Source organism: Typopeltis vanoorti, unplaced genomic scaffold, assembly GCF_054136105.1.
Source record: "Typopeltis vanoorti isolate ZY-2024b unplaced genomic scaffold, IOZ_Tvanoo_1.0 HiC_scaffold_177, whole genome shotgun sequence".
Classification (NCBI taxonomy): domain Eukaryota; kingdom Metazoa; phylum Arthropoda; class Arachnida; order Uropygi; family Thelyphonidae; genus Typopeltis; species Typopeltis vanoorti.
The window spans coordinates 1-26,159 of record NW_028328009.1 but is presented as its reverse complement, the minus strand read 5'-3'; the positions used below and the strand labels follow the sequence as shown (position 1 = coordinate 26,159).

Here is a 26,159-nt window from a genome sequence, read left to right as displayed (position 1 = left end):
ATAACGAATTCGCCAAATGATATTTCAACCAGAAAGTAAACAGAAATATATAAACACTGTCTGCCCCACCATTACGTGTTCAAGTTGTGTTTGAAGAGGTTTAACAGACGGCGCTGCTGCTGCTGGCCAATATATCAGAACCACGCTGTTAAGTCACAGCATCGAGGATCATCACTTAAGATGGTCTGCAGCGTGTGTGAGCGAATTTGTAGTTATAATGTTCATGGGAGACAGTTATCGATATCATCCCCTCCCCCAATTTTTGTATCGTCCCCACATTCAAATAGATGAGAACGTCAACATCCGACACTTCCTAGAAAGCGAACGATTTACTGAATTTCATAAGACCTTCTTTGTAACCCACTTTTGTGGTGGCACAACGAGGAGAGGGTTGGGATGGAAAGGAAACCCACGAAAAAAAAAAATGAAAAGATCTGATTTCCTAGAAATGATCACAAGGAATTGGGTGACTTTGTTTATAATATGCGGATCGATTGCTTTCTCTCCGGAAAGACACCGAGCATCCTTATCACTAATGATCTTGGACGATAGTAATTGCTGTACAACACGTGACTGTTTTCGAGAAAGTCCATCACCCTTGCTAGAGCAACATTCATTTAGCTGATGGTTTGTTTTTAATTTTCGAATAACACCCAGATGCTTGTTTGTTCTGCTCTGTCAGTAGCTTACTTTGTTGTTACTGAAATTTTTTTAACAAAAAGCTGGAAACAAAATGAAATAGTTCCATTTTCTCTTACATGGCTACAGTTGCCCACTCATATGTGCAGGTTTCTTGTCTGTGTGTCTCTGCTTCGCCTGTATTTTCTGTTTCAATTCGTACTTAGTAATGCGGTGTTTCCTTGCCTTTGATCTTCCTTCTGCCGTAGCAACATCACTTTCAAATACACGTAATATCAATATGCAAGATGATAATTGAAGCTTTATCAATGGATTTTTTTCTTTGTGTATTTGGCGCTTGTCTTAATAGCATCACGTCTAATAATTTTTTGTTGGGAAAGAATACTCGAAATACTTCACTGATATTAAAACAGTTGGCTATTTACGGAACAAACACCATCGTATCAAAAGAACAGCAACCAATTTCACACAGAGAAAGCGAGAGTAATATTTTGTGCCTTTCATCCTCAAATCATCAAAATCCCATTATTATTTTCTTAGTTGTCTGCTTGCAAGTGAACAACTCCTACAACTTGGTGTCATGCGGGCATAAACATGCTTGCAATGTTCGTGTATGTGAACATGGAAACGGACATTGGATTCCACGGTGCTTGTTGAGGATGGTTGTTGGTTGTAACCACTGCACTAACCAACAGTGAGTAACAAAATATAAAACATGCAAACAAATAGCCCACATAGAAACGTGTACTGGCAAACACATCATTTTGAAAGACATTCCTTAAGAGTACTTTAAAATTTCCAAATAGCTCCTTATTTACGAATGACAAACTTTAGAACTGCTTCTTGTCTGCCTGTGATTGTGTTCCTTCCGCGTCACTTCTCTGAATTGATTTATTTTTTCACCACAAATCTTTCTTCAGTTGGCCATTTTCTGTTGAATTCCGTCTGTCTCTGCCCAAGAGCCAACTTACTGGCTTTCTTTTTTTTCGTTCTTCTCTTACAGATGTCTTTCGATTACGCTTATTGTAGTTCCTCGCAGTCGGAAAAACGTTTTAAGGCTTTACACATAAACCTCACTAAAATGGAATTTGTTTTGAAACTTCGATAAAAAAGGAATCGGTAATTAACGATAGACCATGAAAGGATAAAAACTATCTGATAAGCAGCATTTCAAATTATTGCCACATCAGATGAGTTAAAACCTGAAAAGAACTTTCGAGAAGACTGTGGGATTCCTTTCAGAGGTGTCTGAAGAGTGGATCGCAGCTCCGTGCAACATACCCAAAATAGCTTTTAACCCTTCCAGCAGCGGCGAATCGTTACGCTGACCCCAGGGTGTGCTTAAGGCAAGAGTTCTGCTCTAATTTTCAACGATTTTTGCCTCTTCGGTAAGCCGCCAACGTAACCTACACTCCGTCATTGCCGACATTATTTTGTTCCGCTGGCGTTCTCTGGGGGCGATCCGAAGTAGCCGCCTTAACACCGACTAATTATCTTGTCGTCATATCCTTCAACGGAAAATTCCACTTTTTCCCTCGTTAAGTGTCGTTTGCACCCACGCATGCGCGATTCAGTTCGTTTCTCCCCGCTTCCAATCTATCAACGGGAAGGATCGTCGTGTCAAGCAGTCACAGAGTTAGGAAAATGCCTCATCATCACTGCAGAAACAGGGTTGAGACGGCTCAATCATCCTCCTTCATACATAAATCATTAAACTGCTGACCCCCGTCCCGAACTCATTTCATATTCTCACTTCCTTATTATTTTGTTGATTTAATTTTTTTTTCTCTCATTCGGTTTTTTATCATCTCCTCTTCGCTATAATTTTTTTTGTTTATTTTATTGTCGGTTCTGTCATTCTACTTTAAGCAGAATTATTTATTGAAGTGCTTGCTGGTTAAACCTAATTCGGCAAAGCTGAACAGTTTTCACAATAATATAAAGAAATAAGCACAGAATTAAAAATTCAGCTCAATTCAACTTGCTTCCTCTTTTCTGAGAGGGAATTGTGCGCGCGCGCGCGCGCACACACACACACCTCTTTTTTTCTCAGATGAAGTAAACAACATTTGAAAACAGTACTTAAGTCATTACTCTGAATCTTAGTAACAAAATTATATCCCATCTAATGTTTGAAAATTCATTATTTTTCTTTATTAATATAATATTCTTGGGGTCCATGAAAAAATATATAAGCGAATCACAAGTTATTTACCGAGTTTGAAGTAACACCTTTAATTTATTTATATAGCTTTTTATAAAGCTTTTGATTATTATTACGTGATATAACTCCCCGTGTGGTTGCCGGGATAAGAATAGCACCAATGTAGCTAATGCATCTCGTAAGAGGCGACTGAAATTGATACCCAGGGAGGGTAATGGATGACAATGCTGTAGTCTATGAAGTTCTAACTGAGGCTGGCTATTGTTGTTACCCTCCTGTCATGATCAGAGCTTTAATTGCTCAATAACACCTTGTCCCTACACTGTTCTCTACAGATAACGGGGAAGATGAAAAGCATTCTTGCTTCGCTCCTTTAAGCAAAAAAAGAAATGAAAGATGTGACACCGCCAAGTTGTCCAAGGACTCATCTCGGCATTATGCTCCACTGCGGCGTACACATCCCGCCGTCTCCCGAACTACTTGATTCTACCATTACATCCAACTACCATCAGCGCCATCTACCACCCATCATCACCGCCAGCTATTTTTTGTGCGTAACTAACGCGTGTTCTGATGACTTTGATGTTGCGAAAGCTGTTAATTAAATTGGTAGGAATAAAAAATGCGACTTCAGTAAAACAAGAGCACTTAGTATTTTGAGTAAATCGAATACGGGCGATAAAAATGTACTTTAAGAGCTATGTTATAAATAAAATGTTTGCAACTGCATCATTTTGGCAAAATTCTGAAAAAAGTGCAAAAAAATAACATGAATTTCATATAAAATTCAAGAGAAAGTTTTATTCCTATTGATATGTAATTTTAGTTTCGATAATCAATATAACAGTTTTATCAGTTCGGCTGATTTTTTTAAAATAAGTTACTTATTAAAGGATTTGAGCCACATCAATTTGTAAGTTTTTATTCTTATCTTTTAGTTCAACTCAACAACAACAGAGCATAACATTCTCGAATGTTGATTAAAGTGGAGTTGGTAGAACCTTCCGATCATAAAAAAAGCGAGTGAATTGTCTGTTGAACCAATCCATTAAAATCTGGTATTTTATTTCTTTTCACGCCATACACTTAAAGCAAAAGAAGAAGAAAAAAACGAAACAAGAACATCAGAACGAAGAAATGAAAACAAAGAATGTATGAAGAAGGAAGAGTGAATGTTTACAGAATTCGAAGTCATAAATAAGCAGTTAACTATATTTCCGAGCAAAGCAATCGGAAGTATATGGAGAGAAACTCCATTCGCTCGGGGACCCGTCAAACCACCCACCTGTGACAATTTAACAAACAAGAGGGGATCGACAAGATTACACTCCCTTTATTAGCTCCCCTGTCTGAATTATTCCAGAAATTCGGATTTATTGGAACATTCGCGCGGTGCAGCCCCGCTAAAAGAATTAATTTTCCTTTTCTCTGCTACGACCACTCGGAAATTGTACGGAGTGTTGCAACCAACGCGTCACTCTAGAAATGACTCGAGCCGTTTGATCTTACGGATCTTCGCATCTCCTTGCAGCTGCTCAGTGCAAGTTGCAAATTGAAACGGAAGTGATTTCAACAATGGAAATGCTCCACGCAGTTGATAACATCCGCTAGGGTGCGATGTGTACGTGATTAAACAGGATGCCTCGTCAGCGGAAGGGTTCAGTTGAGAGGCAACGCCAGATGGAGATGTTTAATGAACTAAGTTTCAAATCGCAATCTTTGCGATTAAGTAAAGTTCAAATAAAAAATTTCAAGAAATACACGGAATTGGAAACCGATAATTAAAGACGTGGAGGTTCCCTATTGAGAAGAACTGAACTCAGATGACTGCACAGAATGCTAATGATAGGGATAAACCCTACTGTAAGGAGGATCAGTGAAGTATGCCAGTTTTCGCTAATCGATTAACTTCGGAAGTATATTTAATAAATGAGGATAACTGGAGCGAACAGTAAAGCGAGATGCTTTCTGGTTGCATCACGTTCATCTGATAGGGTCAGAGAGGCAGAAAGGATTTAGTGCATCGGCATATAGAGCGGTGATAGCTGGGGACAGTTTGGGGAGATCTGCCATGTATATGAAGAAGAGTAGGGGAGATAGCAGAGAGCCTTGAGGGACTCCTGCCGTGATTCTCCTCTCTGTGGATCTGATACCGTTGAGTTTTATTTAAAATGTTCTGTTATTTAGATATGATTTGATAAGTAGAACTAGTGGCAATGGAATACCAACTTCGTGTAGTTTAAAAATTAGTCCGTGATGCCACACTCTTTCAAATGCCTGAGTGATATCCAGAAAAACTGCGCCAGAGTGTTGGTGCCATTCATACTCTTGGGTTATATGTTCGACAACTCTGTAAATTTGTAGTGTTGTGGAGTGATATTTCCTAAAGCCGAATTGTTCATCTTGAATGACGTGGTTGATATCTGTTGCCTCTTGAACCCGTATGAGAATAGCACATTCGGCTATCTTACCTATGCATGAAAGAAGGCTGGTTGGTCTGTAATTTAAACTGTGTATTTTTTCCAGGTTTGGGAATTAGTAAAATGTCGGCAATTTTCCATCGCTCTGGGAAATAATTTAGCCGGAGGATGGCATTAATGATGGCTACCAGATGCATAACCTCTTTGCGGGGAAGCAGTTTGAGCACCTTGTTTGTTATTCCATCTCGGCCCGGAGCCTTTTTGTTATTTAGTTTTCTTAAAATCTCATATATTTCTGTTGGTGACATGGATTTGTTGTTGGATTGGAGTGAGGCATTTTGAATTATTTTACGCACTTGGGTGTGAATTTTACTTATGAAATTTATATCCGTGTTGATATAATTGGGGCTGCATTGTTTTTCTAAGCTGTCAGCAAATGCTCCAGCTTTTTTTTCGTCGTTGTAGACAACACTAGATTCACCTTGGATTGGAGGAAGTGTAAAATTTTCATTGTTAATTACTTACGAGGAATATATTAACAAATCGATAAGGTGGATTACACTTATGAGATGAAAATAATGAAATATTAAGGTAGCAATAATTTCTTATTAATTATTATTAACAATGTTTAATTTCATATTATAGAATCGAAATTATTCTAAATTACATTTACTCTTTATGAAACGCGTTAAACGGAAAAGATGCTTCCACTTGATGTGGGTTTTAACACAAGTCATAGAAAGAAAGACCCAAGCTGAACCATCCCATTTATATTTTTTTTCGCAATTTATAACTGAGCCCTTAGCATATGCAAAATTCCAACAAGCACTGACACAACTAATCGAGTTACGTATAATCGATGGCCTACGTCGGTCTGACCTTTAAGGATTTTTTTAATAAGGAAAATTGCAGCACACATAACAGTAAGATGGCAAAATAGGAATTAAGAGATTTGGATTTTAGTTTTTAAAAAAAGAAAGTGGCGTAAAAAGTAAGCGGATAATGGTTGGGAGGGCACCCTACACCCATAATACATTGTCTACACATTTTGTAGAGATTAGATTGGTTTAATAGTAAGGCGCATATATATATTTTTTAAATTTATTTCTTACTACGTCATTACAATATTGAAATGTGCAGAATGTTTATGTAAGTTAAACGTTTGCAGATTAGCGTGTTTACATATTTGTAGTGTCGCCCACACTCATTCGGAGCTCGCAGTGCTCTCACTACATTTCATTTGTGGTGTTCAGCAGATGTCTTCGGAATAACAAGAGCGATGCGCAAATTAATTCCAACACCGAGAGGTTTCCGAAGAGTGCTGAATGCAGAGAATTCGCTGAATTGCAAATTGCTATTCTACGTTATCTTTAACGTATATTATACCCAAGGTAAAAACTTTTCACATCTTTCTCTCATCCGGAGATTCTTAATTAATAAGGTCAAAGCACCTTGTGGCAACTTGCATAGGCGAAATTGATAAGCTCTGTATTACTTAAACCTTGGCATTTCAGGGTCTGCCTACTCACTGATGAGACCTCAATAAAGGTTGAAACCGGTCTGGGTAGTGACCCCCACCCATAATGTATAACATCACACATCTCCTAGGAGATGGGTTTTATATTTATGGGAAATACTAAGGAATGTGATCAGAACTTAATCCATCTTTACCACGAGTTGCCTTGGTGTTGCACCACCACAATAAGTCTTGAACCACGTTCAGGCGCAAACTTGACTGACTTGCTTGTTTGCTTTCTTGGGAAAAAGGATTAAAACCAAGGTTATAAAATTACTTGGTATCTTTAACGCAACTGTCATTACTGTCTGACTTGACGTTTTAAGCATCGACGGTGGGGTTTGCTCGGATGCGTGACTTCTGTTTCGGATGGAAGCAGTTCCTAGTGATCAGCTGATGGATCTCTTTCCGTCTCCGCCGAGCTATAGAAACTTGCCACGGACTTCTCTTCTGTTTCTTTTACTTTATCACCCATCGTTTGATTCTGTATTGTTACGAAAAATCTTATCCCTTCACCACCCACCACTCGTCACCAGCGCCCCTTAGTCGGTGAGTTTCTTTAACCTCACCTCCGGCACAGTGAACCGGCCTGATATCGATCTCGTATAAAAGTGGCGTTCCTCGTTGGCTCCGCCACTTTCGCTGAGTGTCAGGGATGTCTGCCGATCATCTGAGCTCTAAGATTGGTGTATGGATTCCGCGCAGTACGTGATGCTGTTTGCGTGCACCTTTGCCCTGGGTGAGTAACTCCGTTGTCGGTACTTTGTTCGCTGTTTTGCCGGTCCCATCTGATGACGACAAATATCGTCGTAACGGTTACGAAGTGCAAACAAACTCCGCGCACCATTTGACGGAATGAAAAGTGAACTCTGATCCGAATCCCTTCCTCCGTTCTCCCATTTTCTTTGTTAGTCGCCCTCGGACTGCTTTATTTTGTGGAAACAGTGTTTATCCAAACCCCCTCGCACTTAATTTAAAGAAGTATTTTTGCTCAGAGACGCTCCGAGTGGAGATCGTGTGGTAAACCTTACTTCATTTAAGGTTTTCTTGGTGTCGATTTTGGCTTCTTAAATATTTGTTTTGTACAGATATTAGGATCAGCAAGACAAACACGCTTTTCTTTGTTTTAGTTCAAAGTATCTGCATAGAAATGTTATCTTTTTGCCATGCTTTCTCCCCCCGCCCCAAAAAAAAAGTTCTATTAAAGTGACGATGAAGGACAAGCTACGTTGTTGACACTGAAAGCAAAAGTTATTACCCGACGTTACTAGTGTGAACTTTTAATTAATCTTATGCATTACGACAAATGAATGTCCCATGTATAAAATGAAATTTTTACCACCAAATTTAGCATCTCCACTTTGTCTATGGAACGTCGTAGATTATTTTGGATCCAAAAAGCAGGTTGTTGTGACGTCACCATTGTAATTTAGTCCATAGAAATAAAGATTACATGACTTATTTTTATAGTTTTTCATTGGTGGTATTATAGTTACTGGAGATAACAGACGTTACGAAGCTGACTGAATAATTCCAATGGAGAATCGTACATTATTTCTACCCAATCCTTATTTTATTTTATTTTTCTCTCTTACAATTGGATTTGTTTTGTTCACCTCAAGGCATTATCACTAGTTTTTGTCAGGACGGATTTCATGACCAGACTCTGATCATATCACAAAGAATCAGTTCTTTTGCGGGTCCAAGAAAACATCATAAAGATTCGAAGGAGAAATTCGAAAGAGATCAATTGAAATCGAATTATTTGTGCAGTTTATTATTATTTGTTTTAAGTACAGGTAACTATCGTATAATGCGGTACTTATACAACTTCCGATAAAAAACACGCTCTACAAATTGTAGTAACCCTTTATATTTTCATATGTTTTTCACCGCGGGACTTAAAAAATCAAATTTTATCTTCGTTATGTTTGTATCTGCCTGTATCCCGCATGTAATTATAAGTAACGAATTTATATTAGGGGAAATACCCTTGAGCACGCATGTACCTCAATTGTTTTGAAGTAGATGGGAAGAAAATGGAAGCAGTTAGGAATTTGGTGTTCCTAGGATTCCGAATTGAAAAAGATGGTTATTATACCGAAGAAGTTAGAAGAAGATTATTACTCGGAAAAAAAAGCAATGACAAATTTAAGCAAGATCTTTAAAGATATTAGCCTCACAACAAAAATCAGAATAGTGAAAGCAATGGTATTCTCTGTGGTGCTGTATGGATGTGAAAGTTAGATCCTGTGAAAGAAGGAAGATAGATTCATTTGAATTATGGGTTTGGAGACGCTTACTAAGAATACCATGGACCGCAAAGCAAACCAATAAATCACTGATAGACAGAATAAAACCAGATTGCTCCCTTGAAGCTACGATCATCAAGCAAAAATTGTCATACTTCGGACATATTATGCGAGCAAATGACAGATTGAAGAAGAAGATGATGCTTGCTAAAGTTGGTGGAAGCAGGAAAAGAGGAAGACCAAGAATTAGATGGGTGATGGAGTTAAAGAAGCAACTGGACTGCACTTGGAGGTTATGAAAGGCATGGTCAGGGACAGATTAGAAGGGAGAGTGTATGTTCGTGGAGTCGCAGGAGTCAGAAACGACTCGACGGATCATAACACACACCACAATTGTTTACCTTATAAAAGGTTTATTGTTGAAAATTGTCCTCGTTTCTGCCAGGAAAGTGCAATAAAAATCTTAAGTGTGTTCATCTCAATCTGAGCACTTTATTTTCTGGTGAGTTACATACAATATGTAATGCTTGCTTTTTTGTGGAAAATATTATTTTTATAGTAATGTCCACAAACTGCAACGAAAGGGAAAAACCAACATTGAAACAAAATTCATTTCTCTCGAAGAAAAATATTCAAAATCTTGGATTGGTTGAAAAATGGAGAAAATCCAGAAGTTTTTGCAGGGACTTTGAATTTAAATGAATCAACAATTCGAACAATCAAACAAAATGAACATGAAATCCGAGAAAGTGTTTATTGCTGGGTCAACGATAAGTGCAAAGCGCGTTGCTCGTGTACGCGATATTCTAATGGAAAAATGGACAAATCTCTAATGATTTCGATAAAAGATTGCACCTCAAAAGAAAATTACTATGGATGGAAATCTTATTGAATAAAAAAACTCTCAAAGTTTATAAACATTTATAGAGCAGACCAAGTGTTCAATGCGGATGAATCTGGGTTATATTGGAAAAAGTGCAAAAACGCACCTATATTTCGAAAAACGAAAGATCAGCTCCTGGATTCAGTTTCCAAAGATAGAATTACTCTACTGTTTTGTAGTAATGTATCAGGTGATTACATGACAAAACTAATGTTTATTAACCGATCCTCAAATCCTCGTGTTATGAAAGATTAAAATATGCACTATTTTATTTTGCCTAAAACATTTATGCATTATTTGCAATGAAGTTTATGTAGAATTTGTAATTTTTATACTTTGTATTTGTTTCATAGTTTGTTTTCTTAACTTACATGAATTACCTGAATTAAATAAAAATATATTTTTAGTTGGATATGTCATTGTTGTTTATATAATTAAAAAAAAAACGATTTCGGAACATCACCCTACTTCGTCTATTTGATCTGAGACTCGCATAACGCGATTTATATAACGCGGCATTTCTGCGGAACATAATATCCGCGTTATACGAGGGTTACCTGTATGACCAAAATATCAAATCAAGTTCTGTTCTTATGAAGGAATGTTCATGATTTGCTAATCGCGCTCTTTCTCCCCACAGGATCATCTTCGAACTTGCAAAACGAGTGTTCAACAGAAGACTTCCAATCTTGCATGAGCACCCTCGAATCGGTTGCTCAAAGTGAAGAATTGGCTTTGGCAACCACACTCTCCGAGCTTGAACAGGTTTGCGAGTAAGTTTAATTCATAATTACTTTTAATTAAACAGCACCCTTCGTATACGGAAAGGGTTCAGTAAAGCCGAAACAAAAACCTTTTAATTTCCAATCAATTTAGCAATGAACATTATGAAGTTATTTGGGGCGATTTTTCAATCTTCAATTGGGGAGGGAGGGAATGCATATTGAGAATATTTGAACAAGAATACGAAACCGATGTTTAATCATGCAGTATTGTATACCTTTGATCCCCCCCCCTTCTGTATAGTAAACAGTTGATGTATTAAACAAGGTGTGCTGGAGAGATCAAAGGCACGAATTAGTTAGGTTATTATAAAATATCAAGGAAAGACTCATCAAAATTCTGTTCTATCTTAAAGGATTGCATTAAGCAATCATTCAAGCATGATTGTCGACCCCTTATTCTTGCCTGCAATGCAATTACGAGTATGGGATGCATCCCGTCTTTGAAAGGAATCTGTTATAGATGCTTGAAGAGGAAGGTTCGAGTGGTTTCTTTAGCAAGACAAGCAAACCCTACAGAGGTACGAGTCACACAGCCTCAGTTCGCTCAGCTGCTATTCCAACCAATCCAATATATAAGTATAACACACACGCACAATCTACTAATAATTGTCCGGATGCCCCTGTTATTTGAAGTTACGGAGCATTCCAGGTTTGTTAATAGTATAAAAACCCGTGTACAGATAAAAGGAAGCGGTATTTCATCGTAGCAGTTGAATACAGGTGGTATAGCAACATGACATGAACTCAGTGACTTCGAGAGAGATGTCAACTTGGGCTGTCACATGGGTGGCGTGTCCATATGTGCCAATGCCACTAAAACGGACCATCCAAAATCAAAATCAAAATGCGATGTGATCAACAATGGAGACATTCTGGAATCACTAGTGCAGGAAAACACCGAGGGCGGCGGGCCGAAAATGACTGAACGTGGCATGCAAAAACCGGCAACAATCGGCACAGACCATCCATGATGAGTTTCATAGTGTCGGTAACACCATGGTGAGCACTAATGCTGTACGAAAAGAACTCCATTTACTGGGTTTCCAGGGAGGAGCAGAGGCACACAAGGCGGCTCGGTGCAAAGAGTGTGTGAACTGGACAATTGACCAGTTCACACACAAAAAACAGTACTCTGGAACGATAAATCAAGATTCACCTGCCTCCATACCCTGACATAAGAATGGCAAGGTATGGAGGTAGCTTGGTGAATTTATTACCACAATAAAATTTGGTGGTGGAGGAGTAATGGTGTGCGGTGCATTCAGCCTGGTTTGGAGTGGGACCGTTGGTCGTTGTCCGTGGTTCCATGAAGGCAGCTCAGTACCTTGATATTCTGGAAAATCAGGTGCTGCCTACACTGTGAAGTTTTGGACCCGTGTTACAATCAAGACCACAATGCCTCATGCCACAAAGCGGCAGATATTATGAAGAGGTAGGTGTTAAACAACTGCCCTGACCTGTAAACAATCCTGACCTCAACTCCATCGAACACCTGTGGGACGAATTGGAGCGGCAACCGAGGTTCAGAGCAGTACGTCCTCGATCTGTCGCTGAACTCAATGCCGCTTTGATGGAGGAATGGAGACAAATTCCACTTGATGTCTGTTGCACATTGGTGGAAAGCCTCCCTCAAAGGATGCAGGAGGTCAAAGCCAAAGGTGGATATACCCGATATTAGGGTTCGTCCGCTGGTATCAATTAAAATGGCTAAAGTGTCCGAACGATTATTGGTAGCTGTGTGTGGAAAAAAAAAAACCTTAGCTCACCGATGATATTAATGCATATACTATAGGTTTATAAATAAATCTTTCGTGTGTGTGTTTGTGGTGGGGGGTATCTAGCTCTACATTATGGCAAGGTGAATATGCAGACCGACTTCAACTTTTGAGATCTCCACTGGTGTACTACTGCTCACTGCTAAAAATTAAATGTCCAAATTAGTCCAGGTAGTGATCCTTCCCATAATGCCTTGCAGCGTACAAGTCGCGAATTGAGTGTGATGCGCATTTATGGACTGGAAGAGTGTGGTCTGCCTCGGTATACAAGAAGCCTGGTTGGGAAGTTTTTCGGAAATTGTCCCAAGGGTACAAAACCTCACTTCACTAAACTTCTCATTTCGTTTTAGGTGTAATACGATATCTTAAACCGCTGACAACCGCAGTTCTTCACACCGATAGAGAACTGGGTCATTTTATTTTGTCTGCATGATTAGAGTGGTCAGCGATGTCTGAACCATGAAATTAAATTTGGAAAAACAATTGTGCTGACTTGCATCGACTAGAAATGTAAATTCCAAGATCGATATAAATAACCGCCGTGATTTCCTAACGAGGCACTTTCTTGACAACACTTGAAAGGATATTTTGTAATTTAGAGCAGCTTTTTTATCTTGTTCAACTGGTTGAGGAAGCGACATTTCATTCACATTGGGATTCGTTCGATGATTGTCTAGCATTTCGTATGGAAGGTTACAAAATGCTTAGCAGCATACAAAGCCTTCATCATTACGTGGAAACAAAGCCTGCTTTTGGGTTTTGCTTGTTATTAGTTTGAGAGTGAAACGTTATAGCACGTGAAGGGGAGGAAACTTAAATTCGTCCTTTATCGCTTTCTGTTCCGAAGAGAAATAAAAGGACAATTCCTTGGTCCAAAAAAATCAGTTCCAGGCAACTGTGCGCTGTAGCAATGAGACAGTTTAGTTTTCATCAAGATGAGAAATCCTTCACGATAGTCGAATTCAGTATCGTTTTCGTTTCAGCCATGAAATGGAATCAGCCTGCGGTCACGAATGTTAGTGAATAACTTTGTGAAATTAATTTCTCCGCGTTCTATGAGACTACAAACATTCTGTTTATTTGCAGCCTGAAGTGGATCTGAAAAGTTTTTGAAATCTGAAAATCTCGGAGCAGAATATCTTGCGTTACAAATCGTTAAATCACAATAATAAAATCGAGAGTTTTTTCCTGATGTGCACTCATGTGTACCATTTTTACTGGAAGCATATCTTTTGTTAATTGTGATTTGTTCAAGACAAATCAAAATTACCTAATAATAAAAGAAGAGATGCAATCAGTCTCGTGGGAGGTGCTGCGTGCAAATGCACGGACTTTTGAAATCGTCCAGTAGACTAAAGTCCGATATCAAAAGGCATTGGATTCCAATTCGTTTCTGCATTTGTAGATAGTCTTGCTTTTGAAAATACAAGTGGGTTTCTATGAGTAAAAAATGCAACAGAATGGATGATAAAATGTACTGTTTCGCACTCGACCAATTACATGAAGATTGTATTATCATTCATATTATGTGTATGTGATTATTTATCGCCCCCATGTTTGCTCTCTTAACAAATCCATTATTCTGAATAATGGTAAACACAGTTTCATTGTACGAACTAAACGAATATGAAATAATAATGGCATGATTCTTTTTTATGCTGGATAACTATTAATATCTTTATGCACTTTTTCCAGTGAAAACATTCCCAAAATAGCCTAAAGTAAAACCAGATGACATTCGGGTGTGGTTTCGCTCTGTGAAAATCAATCCTCAGAATGTATTTAAACAAGTGCGTCTTAGAAACTGTCCTGTTTCGTTTCGCAGGAAACTGCAAGAAGGTGTACTCTGCCTGGAACACCACACTGTCAACTGCTTCAGTAATGCTCAAAGAAGGGTGTTCGACTCCGTCGTGTCGGAATCTAGAAAGGTCATCCAGGACTTGTGTCTACCGGGAGAACTGCAGAACAGTAGGTGATAGCATTTTATATGAACTATCCAAAATACGTTGTTTTTAATAAAAGATACACAAACCTCATTTCCTCATTCTATTATTAACTATTAACATTACTGGCTTAACGGGTGAAGCAAAAGCTTTTCATATTCCCGGCTATCTTAATAGAGACTGTGAGTTGAGAGAGTTTATGAGCTAATTGCTCGCCCTGAGTGGGCTAGGAGATTAATCCTCAGTGTTGGGGTTGAGGATGGCTTTAGGTCTTTTGTGCTTAGAATAGTCCATTGCATCATAGTCAGCAGCCAGTTGGATCAGTCTGTTAGGGTGCACAGTTGCTTTTGAGAAGAATTTGGTTGCTACAGTCTGCATGAAAGTATAAATATAGGGGATCTCCGTGTCCTGGTGTAGTTGGACAGTTCGATCCTGGGCGCTCCATGAACCATGGAGCGCCCAGGATCATTCTAAGACACTTGTTCTGAATGCGTTGTAATTTGATAATATTCGAGTTTGAAGTATGGCTCCAGGCCGGTGAGGCGTAGGTGAGTATTGGATGAACCATTAGTTTGTATATGAGAAGTTTGATTCTGGTGCTCAGCTTGCTGTTTCTGTTCATTAACGGGTAGAGCTGAGCTATGGTTTTTGATGTGTTTGCACAGAGAGTCTTGATATGGGAGTTGAAAGTCAGTTTTCTGTCCAGTACTACACCAAGATATTTGATCTCTGTTTTCCACTGAATTTTTGTGTTAATTAGGAGAATATCTTCTTTAGGAAGCACTGATCTAGAGAATAGGACGGCTATGCTCTTCAGAGGATTCACCAGGAGTCGCCATTTGGCAAAATATTGTTCAATTTGCAGTAGGTTTTCTTGCAGTTTCTTGATGGCTAGGCGAGGCTTTAATGATCTGGCCAATATCGCTGTGTCATCAGCGTAAAGAGCTTTAATTGAAGATAATGGGCTGTCTGGTATATCATGCAAGTATAAGGAGAATAGGATTGGTGCTAGTAAGGGCCCCTTGTGGAACTCCAGCCAAGATGTGTTTCTTTGTAGAGACTGCTCCACATAATCTCACTTGCATGCGCCTATCGTAGAGGTATGCCTTGATGAGTTGAATGATTCCGATTGGTACACCGGATGATATTAGTTTATATAGCGAACCATAATGCCAAACCTTGTCAAATGCACTGGCTAAGTCTAGGAAAACAGCCCCAGTGCATTGACGCCAGTTAAAACCTGTGATGATATGCTCCACCAATCTGTGTATTTGTTGTGTGGTGCTATGCCACTGTCGGAAGCCAAACTGCTCCTCAAGCAGGATATTTAATCGGAGTACCGAATCTTGAAGCCTAGTAAGAATTACCTTCTCGGCAATTTTTCCGAGATTAGAGATGAGACTGATTGGTCTGTAATTTTGAAGCAAAGTGGGATCTTTTCCAGGTTTAGGAATTGGTATTATATACGCCAATTTCCAGCAGGAAGGGAAATATTTGTAGTGAAGGATAGAGTTGATTATATTTGCTAAATGAACAATAGCTTTACGTGGTAGAAGTTTTATAACTTTGTTGGAGATACCATCGGATCCAGGAGCCTTTTTATTCTTGAATTTCTGAATAATAGCATATATTTCAGCAGGTTAGGTGGGTGCTATTCGAGTGGAATGTGTGAGAGCTGAATTGAGCGAATATCTGACGTTACGGTGGATCTTGTAGATATGACTAATATTAAGGTGGTCGTATGCGGGTTTGCATTGTTTTTCAAGATGATTTGCTATTGCCTCAGCTTTATCAGCATCAGTGTGGATGAGACATGAATCTGTTTGAAGAGGGGGGAAGAGGTTTATTTCTGTTTTTAATCTTTCGGATAAAAGATTCCATACAGAGTGATTGTCAGTGGAGATGGAGATCGGTTTTTCTTTCCAGTGTTGAGCTCTATGAGCTGCGAGTGCATCTCTCACTGCAGAATTGAACCTGTTTAAGATCAGCTGGTCTTGTGACGCCCTGATGCTGTGGCATCTTTTTCTAGCCTTATTTTTTTCTCTAATCAGATTCATAATATCTTCAGGCAAGTGGTTGGATTTGTGGGTAGTTGCAGGGGTCGTAACTGCTGCACAGGCTGCTGTAATCTGTTCTGTTAGATTTTTGACAGCTGTTTCAATTTCCTCTTTTGATTTAATGATTTTAATGATGGGAACAGGACCAATATATTTTGGAAGCACCTTGGAGAGCCTTTCCCAAGGAATAAATGAGTGAGGGGTTGGGGATAATTTTTCAAGATTTCCTAATTTTAACCATATTGGGTTATGATCTGATGATAGATCATTGATTGTCATTAAATTGTATTGGAGTCTGATGTGCTGCAGTATGGCTATGTCCAATACATCAGCCCTACCATAAGTGTTGTGATGGGTGGGATCAGCAGGACCTATTACATGAAGGTTGTTGGAATCGGCATAGTTCTGTGGCTATTCCAGGTAGAATGCTTGGCATTTAAATCACCTGCCACAATGGTAGGCTCTCCAGTATCAAATAAGGCGTTCAAATCCGAAAATAATAATGATTTTTGTGGGGGATGGTATGCTGTAAAATTTTTTAATTTGCAGACAGAACTCGTGAGAATCTCAATGCCGGTGACCTCAAGATTGAAGGCAGGAGGGATGTTTGTGGAGTGATGAGAGATAAAATTCTTGATGAAAATTGCCATGCCTCCACCTCTGTGGGTTGATCTGTCAGTTCTGTACGATTGATATCCATAAATTTTGGGATTGTCTGCAGGTCTTAGGTGCGTTTCATTTAGTAAAAGGACATCTGGCTGATATCTGTGGACAAAATTTTGAAGTTCTAGGATCTTATTTCTCAAGCCGTTTGCATTCCAGGCTATTATTTCTAGGGAGTCTGGTTTTAATTTTTTACTGTTCATTAGTGAGCGCTGAAATGATGACTTGGGTGTCTTTTAGAAATCTATTAGTAGAACTTTGTGAAGGATTAGATCTGCTAAAATCTAATAGCATATTTGGCAAGGAAGCGGTAATGATAGCTGTCAAATTTGGGCGTGATGCTGACTGTTCTAGGGATGTCTGTTTAGGGCGGGTTACATCCGCATATCTCCTAGACTGCTGTTTTTTAGTTGTTTTTTTTTGGGGGGGGGCCTCAGTTTTCAGCAGATGGGCTTCTGAGTCTTTATTCTGAACTTTAGGAGGCTGTGAAGTAGTCGCTGATGTAGGTGAGCTAATAGAAGAAGAGAATGTTCCTTCTTCAGATTTTCTATTACGTGGATTATGCAAACATCCTCTGTAGTTGGCAGTGTGAGGACCGCCATAGTTGGCACATTTGGCCGGAGTAGATTTTGGCTTAGAGCATGTGTTCGTTGGGTGACCGACCCCACACTTCAAGCATTTAAATTCGGCCCTACACATTTTCTGGGCATGCCCAAACTTTTGACATCTATGGCATTGCCCAGTAGAAGCTCTCTTCCTTAACGGTTCTACCGAGATTTTCAATCCACAGATGGTCGTCAAGTCATATGTGTTTGTAGGTTTGACTGATCTCAATCAACACTAGTGGCATTGGGGTCTTGTCCCTCCTGATCATTCTGCTGACCTTTATTGGTGGTAAATCATTCAGCTGCAGATCTGTAGTGATTTCGTCTGTGGAGACATGCTCAGATACACCTCTGATCACTACCTTGAGATTTTTTTCAGAACCAAGTGAGAATGTATGATACTGAATTCCTCTGGTATTCGATTCGGATGTTAATCGACGATAGTCCATAACAGTCTTGGGGTGAAGTTTAACACCGTCTGTGACATTCTTTGCATTGTGTTAAGAGATCTTTAAGTTGTTCATTGTATTCCTTAGTGACATCCATTTATTCTTTTCACGCAGAATAATCGGGGGTGATCTTTTTCCTTGAGGAGGTAGGAGAGTCTGGGACAGAGCCATCTTCATCCATTACATCCGCATTTGGTGGTTCGGAGGTCGCAGGTTTGCGCTTTTTGCGTGCGCGAACCTCCTGATAATCAGTGTGGTCAGTAAGGGAATGATCTTCAGCCGTTGTTGCTTTTTCGGTAGCGCTGTCTTGAAGTAGTTCTAAACGTTGAGCGCCGTCTGTATCAACTTCTTGTATTTCGTGAACTACTACCTTACCTGGCCATTTTGTGTGAAGCAGATTTCCTATATGCTTGAAAATTGCCAGGAGCTGTTTGAAATTAAGTTCCTCATACGGTGCGTCTATGGTTGGACCCATGTTTTGTTCTGTGGAACAGGACATGCCTTTCCTTTTCCACAGTATTGTAATAATAGACAGTTTCTAATGCAGTAACTGACGCAATGAAACGATGGCGATGCTGATGGCAGTAGGCCTAGCGTATGGCCCCTGTTTTGAAAGAAAAAGGTTGACTTACCTACTAAGTTGATTATTTGAACCTGTTTGAGAACCAAACCGGTTGACTATACCAGTAGGACTATTCACTGCCAATAAATATACTTGTTAATTTCCTTGAATCACATTTTATATCAAATGTCAGAATCACGGATCATATGCATAAACACTTGGCAACACTTACATAATCCCTTCCCTCATTCTCTTAGGCGTATAGTTTTTATTTCATCTAAATGCATGCACTACCGCCCTCTATCTCTTCACTGGTTGGCTAATGGGAATTCTGCCTTTAATTTATCTAAATCGATTTCGGTTTATTTTAATTAACATAGTAATCCAAATTTCTATGAGTATACTAGCAAATTTATTTTTTCTATTTAGCTATTTGGACGATTATAGCCTAAATCTAAATTGCCTTGCTTAAAAAAAAAGATCGTTTTGTAAGTCTCAATCATATTAAGTCGTTCTAATGAAGTTTCTGATATGGACTGCAAAATTTCTGTCTCCATGGGAGTTGGGATTCGGTATAGTTGATAAAATCTAAAGCATTTTGGGTATTAAGTGGCAATTTCATAATACCTTAGTAAGGTTATAACAAGAGACTTTCTTGCCTTCAAATGAGTAACCAATGGATTACGAGAAATTCAAGAACAGTCTTCTTGCTATACCGACGGACGAAAGGCTGTTATAAGTTCGATTTTAGTTGCCAACTGGAGGAACTTTTTCTAGAGTTTTTTCCAGCCAGTTCCCGATTTTGTTTCTTTTCCCTCATAAAATCGGATTTTAATCCCACAATTCACAAATTTACCACTAGAATTCGAACTATTTCACGCAAGGAGATATGTACTTGGTAAGTTTCAGGACCCCAAGATGGCGGCATTTGTGTGTCTTACCTTCTCACCTGACACATAAACTTGCCCAAGAACTTTTGGCTTAGCCATCATTGATAAAGGGTGAACCAGTTGCCCATTTGTTTTTGTTTTTTAAAGTAAGGGATAAAAGAGTTCTTCCTACCGATCTCTTTTATCCATAAAAACTCTACTGGCTAACTCAACATTTGATTGAAAAGATCTGATGAAGGTTCCTCACGTCATTAGGATCCAAACCCAGGTCTACATCATATGAAAATCTATTAATATCTGTAAATGAGGTAAAAAAAGAAAAAAAATTGCTATGATATAATCAGCAGTTTTAAAATTATTTCCATCTCTAAGTGAAGTGATATTCTTTCCACGTGCAAATGCAACGGGAAGTGCAGCATGTTCTTAAAAGAATCTCTTGGATGAAGTTGTCATTAATGTTGTTGTGATGGTCGCAAAAGAATTTTCTGTGCCCCCACCCCCAGAAAAAAAAAAAAAAAAACCTACCTGTTTGAGAACACAGACTGTTGCATGCACCCATCTTCACCCCCTGAATGGTTCTAGAGCACAAACTCGTATCGAAAATGTTAATTGGACTTCATTAAAAGGGCTGTACGATCTGCTTCCTGCATTATTATTATTATTACCTACTTTGAATATTGCGCATGCTTGCTGAACGTTTAATCATTTCTTTTCTAACTTGCGGCTTCTGTCTTCGCGGACTGTTTGAACACTGCGTTTCACTGTTCTTGAGATCTAATTAATGGCTTCCAGACATTACTTAAAAATGAATCGTTTGTGACCGAATGCCGGTAGTATATTCTTTTATATGACGTGAAAGGGCGTTTTCTTCAAAAAATGGTAAACGAAGACGTGATTTGTGTTTGAATACTGATGAAAAAGTTCCGATTTTGATTCTCTTTTGTATGGCATGCAAAATCGGCTGAAATGTTCCTTACATCAAAACTGCAGCTTTGAGCAGTTTTGTGCTTTACCTTACATTCTAAGGTAAAGCACAAGAATAAGAAATTCTTTAAACACAGTAAATCTTTTCGATAAACGTCTTTTGGAGATATCAAACGAGGTTTGGTGGAAAGATGGAAACGGCATGGGGATGGAAACGGGGTTTCTAATTAATGTTGGGATTCAGCTGCTAAGAATACTGATTAGAAAAAAGTATTCTCCAGAGAGTGCTTCTAGAATTCGCCCCCCTTAAAGACGAGCAGGCTGAACAGAAATTGAAGTTTCCTTTCTGTCGTCTTGTGAAATGGACACTTCGTGTTTTTTTTTTTTTTTTCCCCAGGGTGTGATATTTTTCTGATGGAAGGTGATGAGATGAAGAAAGCGTTCCATTGGAAGTTGGTGGGGGGGTTGAAAATGTTCAGTAAAATTCCTTTTCTTCCTGTTTTTGATATCAAGAAATGTGGGGTGTTCATCTTCATTCCCTAATTGTAATGAGCATTGCATTTTTGAATGGAAGGAGCTGATATAATCTAAAACGACATTTAAATGTGAAACACCACGTCTACAAATAATAAGAATGTTATCAACGGATATGTTCTTCGTGGTAGTATGGGATTGTCTAAAGAAAAATACTTCTTAGTGATGGTCACCAAAAAATTTCAGAGGATTTCCAAGAAGTATTATCCGCAAATGGCACTTTCCTGCTACCAAACAAAAATTTCAATTATTACCGGAATCGAAGATTGGAAGCCATTCATAAGGATAATTTCCCAATTCTTCAGTTATCTCCATGAATAGTGCACTATTCATTGATATAATTCTTCAGTTATATCAATGAATAGTGCACGCCACAAATGAGAACTAAAATAACGTATATCATCCAACGGTACTCGACAGATGAATGTGTTAGAGAAAAAATGTGTAAAGATCGCTCCTCCCCCTTTTTTTTTTTTTTTTTTTTTGCTCCTCCCAAATCAACGTCATAGGAACACCCCTCACGCTTTTCACCTTCACAGTGCAAAGGTTATCACCGTTGCATTGCAGTCTGTGGTTTGATAAGCTGGTGCTACGGACTTTCAGGGATGCATAACTTGATGTTTCTCACTCGCCCTGAGATTATTTTTAGTAAGATATATGTATAACAACTTAATGTCTCTTATTTGACATATTTCCTTGTGGGAGGGTTTTTCATTATGGAAATCTGGAAAGAGAACACGAGCAATTAAATGACCCTCATAGCTTGAGTGGTTTCGTCTGCAATCCCAACCAAAGCGTAAATTTCCCCTAAAAAACTTAGCATCCGCCCCATAAATGTTTAATTTTCTATTCAGAAAATATATTATTAAACGGAATATTAAAAAGTTTAACTGTTTATTTTTATTCATTGAGATTATCTCCGGTACGCTCCCTGTTTTAAAAACATTTCCAAAGACGAAACCAAATGTGCTGCTCAGTACAAAGAAATGGTGATGTTGAGCGAAGTAGGCGATGATACCGAAGATGTGGACGATGGCCTTAGAAAAACCTGCTGGTAAGTCAAAATAACCTTCTTACAAGAATAAAATGTATTTTTAATATATTTCTGCTGATTGTGGGCCTTAGCAAAGTTAATTTAAAATTGACAAATCAGTGACATAAGCCAAATAATAAATAAAAACAGCTTAAGAATTGGAAGCCTTAAATAAAATTTCGTGAAGTTATCAATTTCAAGCGTAAAAAATGTTGGCTGTCGGAATTGTATTAATGCTTTAAATACCGTCATTAGTCACCCTTCCCCACCCTCCCATTTCACGTGCACTAAATTTTTGTAGTGCACCTGTTTACTTTCTTAGATATTTTTTCTTTGATTTATTTTTGCGTATGCGACAGTCTAAAATATCGTATTAGCATCTCCCTGCTTAGAGGAGGGTACACATCGTCGATTTCTCATCACCCCAGTACGATCAAGATTTTTCTTTCTTAACCGTAGAAAGTTTTATCCCCCCCCCTTAGTTAGAAATTTGTTCTTGTTTTTACTTCTACTCAAATAATCTGCTTCCATCCAGGAAAGGCAATTTTGAAACCTAAAGTACATCTCGTAACGTGGGTGGGCCAAGGATATTTTTAATTTATTTTTACATATTCCGGAAACACTTGTTTAGGGACAAAGCATGAAGCTTTTTCAAATCAATTGAGAACCCCAATAAGCATATCAGTGGTCCTACATTAGCCAATGAAATTCATCCCCTACCTAATCACAAACATCAATGCTCGCAAGGAGGGGGGGGGGGGGGTTCGAACATGCAGTCTGTTGATTGGAGTGAGGGTACGCTAACTTCTCGGCAAGTGAAGCAGCTTCCCGATGAAGTTACATGTCCACGGAAGCAGATGTCCACATTTGCGATCAGAAAGGTGGATCATTGGAAATTGCAGAAGTCTTATAATAAAAAAATAATAGTACACGTGACTAACCTTCGGGTTGTAGTTAGGGGATCTTATTTTGGTTTGGTCAGTCTTGACTTTGGAAGTTCATTAAGTAAAACTAGATCACTGTCATCAACTTCAGAAATCAGATTATTAAAGATAACCCAAACTCGAGACAGCTCGTCCGATTTTAAAGCTGTTCGGCATTATACTGCTTAAGATATAGAAGAGGACACTTTGTTGTGAAATTATAATAGAAACAATGTGCAAACCTAGTTTTTGATGATGTTGTGAAGAATATATACGTTAAACGAGGTGTGTGTGTGGAGGGAATATGTTTATACTTGACTACTTATTTAGTGGCCTGTTCCAGTCTCAAGTCATCGCTTTCTGGGTCATCCAATTATTCATTTGCCATTTATTTTACATTCGTATGGTTATAGCAGCCTGCTATTGTCTATTCGATTTACAAGTTCTATCCATTTTTGTTTATATTTACTTATATTGTGATTCATTGGTTTTATATTTAAGGTTTGTAAAATTTCTTAATTTGTTTTATGGTTCCACATTTGGTATATCCTGCTGGTTTTCTGCGAAATTTCGTTTGTGATGTTTGAATCCGTTTTTTATGGTCCACTTTTCACTTCGATATAAAATTGGTTTAGACAGGACGTTATATAGTGTGATTCTGGTGTGTGTTTGTACCAGGGATGGCTTAAAGATGTTATTTATTCTGCCGTTTACTTTAATCAAATTAAATGTCTTAATGTGCGTATCTTTTTCATCTGCATCCAGGTATTTGAAAATATTTACTTGTTCTAATATTTTATTGTCTATCACTATTTTACTCCTTATTGGGTTTCTCCTTTGAAAGCCATTATTATTTTTTTACTTTTGATTTTCTCATATTATGTTGCTGAGGTTTTTATTCCGCAGAATAGAATATACTGGCCAGAAGAACAAAGCAATTAAGAGAATATACGCTGAATTCAGAGATTTCGTTGTTTCGTCCGTAATTAATATTGGATAAAGGCGTTAGCTGGTTTTTATTTTATTTTTTTATTTTATTTTATTTTATTTATTTATTTTTTTTTAATTACGGACTTTTTAATACATAGCTATGGATATTGTACACATTACTGTTCTTTAGACATTTCGGAACAGAAATTAGTGCTAATTTATTTTTATAATTCCATTGAATGATTTTACTTATCTCTGTAGATCATCTGCAAATAACAGCGTATCTGTCTTAATTTGATTGATATCTTGAAAAGACTGTGACAGCCGGTTCGGTATATTTAGGTCAGTTAATATTTTAAAGTTGAAACTAATTAAGACCGAAGAATTGGTACAAATGATAACATATTACAATAGTGATGCTTTTTACAGCAATGGAACAAAAAATACTAATATAACCGCTTAAAATATAATGTCACAACCTGAACAGTAACGCAGAGAATTATAATAATCACCTAACGCCTTTTATTCCCTTAAAGGAGCAGGAGAGGCCTTTTAACGCTATCTAGCTTTTGGAGACTGAGCGGGCAGTTCAATCTCCACCGGTAGCCGATCAGAGATAGTTGGCCCATGATTATCAAAATTTATAGGTGACAACCGATGAAGAGACGGGCAAACACGTGCTGCCATCTCTTGGTACCTAACGTTAACATGCTGTGTTGCTGTCTGAAATAATGTGTAGTTCTACAGTCGATTTTACTTAAGTTTACGAGACGAAAAACCCTCTTGCCCGTCCCACAGATCGACTAACTCGAGAATCAGTCGAAGATAGGCTTAGAAAAAGTTCCTCCAGTCGGCGACTAGACTTGAACTAAAGTCTACCTTCGTGAGGCCTAGCGCAGAGGATGCAAATGTCACTTCCACTGAGCTACACAAGTATAGAATGATATTTTGAGGAAAAGATCTGTGATAGTAAACAGGAAAAGGAAATATAAGGAACTTTACAGTTTGTGTAACCAAGTGCAGTAACCATACCGGTTATTAGAAAAATTGAATTTAGGAGATAGTCACTATAAATCAAATGACTAACTATGAGAGCTCATTCTGAAAGCATATTCTGAGGTTACAGACATACTTACTGTAGCTGCTTGTGACTGGGAATTCAAAAGATTTATGAAAAATTTATTTGTTTGCTTTCGGAATTATAAGCAAGTTCCGACCACATCTTAAACCATCTCAACATTATATACAGAGAAAAAATTAGTTATTTTTTTACAAATAAGACACTGAGTTAGCTTTGCATTAGGAACACCCACCTAATAATGCGTTGGTCTACCTCTCTGTGCAATCACAGACACCGAGGGAGATTCCACAAGGTGTCGACCATCCTCCAATGAGTAACTCAACACCATGGCCACTGCTGCAACTCTGTCAGTTCACGCTCATTCCGCAGAGGAGGATCAGCAGTTCTCACATCCCGTTCTACTCCGTTGACGGTAGCTCAAGTTTAGTTGGGCTTCTGTCAGGGATGTTTGTGGGATGATAACCAGCGGACTAGGCATGACAAGAAATGGCTCTCCAGACCATAGCATCACCTCCACCGACCTGATGGACCCCAACTGTGCAACCAGGAGATAGAACTTCATGCTGTTTGCGCATACGAATCAGGCCATCACCAGACGACCTACTTCCATTTGTCGCCTGGCCATTGCCGACGGTCCTTTGCCCATACGAGGCGTTGTTTGCGATTCCTGGCCGTCATCATGTGTACCATTGTTGGTCTCCGGCTGTGGAATCCTAGGCGAAGCAAGGTATGATACATGTGGAAATGGGTCGAACTGGGCCACTGTTGTACTGGTGGGTGAGCTGTGTTACTGGTATACGTCATTGCTGAGATACCAGTTGTGATAACCGACGCTCACCTCTAGGATCAACCACTCATGGCTGACCAATGTGAGTGAGCCCTTCTGCGGGATATCTGTTCGTGGTTAAACCAGTCCTGGTACACCCTTGATACAGTAGTACGGGAGCACGATTATGTACATAGGAGTGGCCATTTATAGTAGCCGCAAGTGACGTTGATATCACATGGTACTTAGTTATCAAGCCGAATATGTAAATCGGGGGAGGTTTCCTAATGCATAGCCAACTCAGTGTACACAACACAGAATTCGTAATGGAAATATTAATGACAAACAGGTACTAGTTGAATATG

At 38.7% G+C, this 26,159-nt stretch overlaps 1 long non-coding RNA gene across 1 annotated transcript; it reads left to right on the top strand.

Annotated features, from left to right (window-relative positions):
- The first annotated feature begins 10,518 nt into the window (after nucleotides 1-10,518).
- Nucleotides 10,519-22,088, top strand: LOC150092208 (uncharacterized). Its single transcript, XR_016550608.1, has 3 exons — nucleotides 10,519-10,647; nucleotides 14,260-14,406; nucleotides 21,974-22,088. It is a non-coding gene; the product is annotated as an uncharacterized LOC150092208 (long non-coding RNA).
- Nucleotides 22,089-26,159: the final 4,071 nt, after the last annotated feature.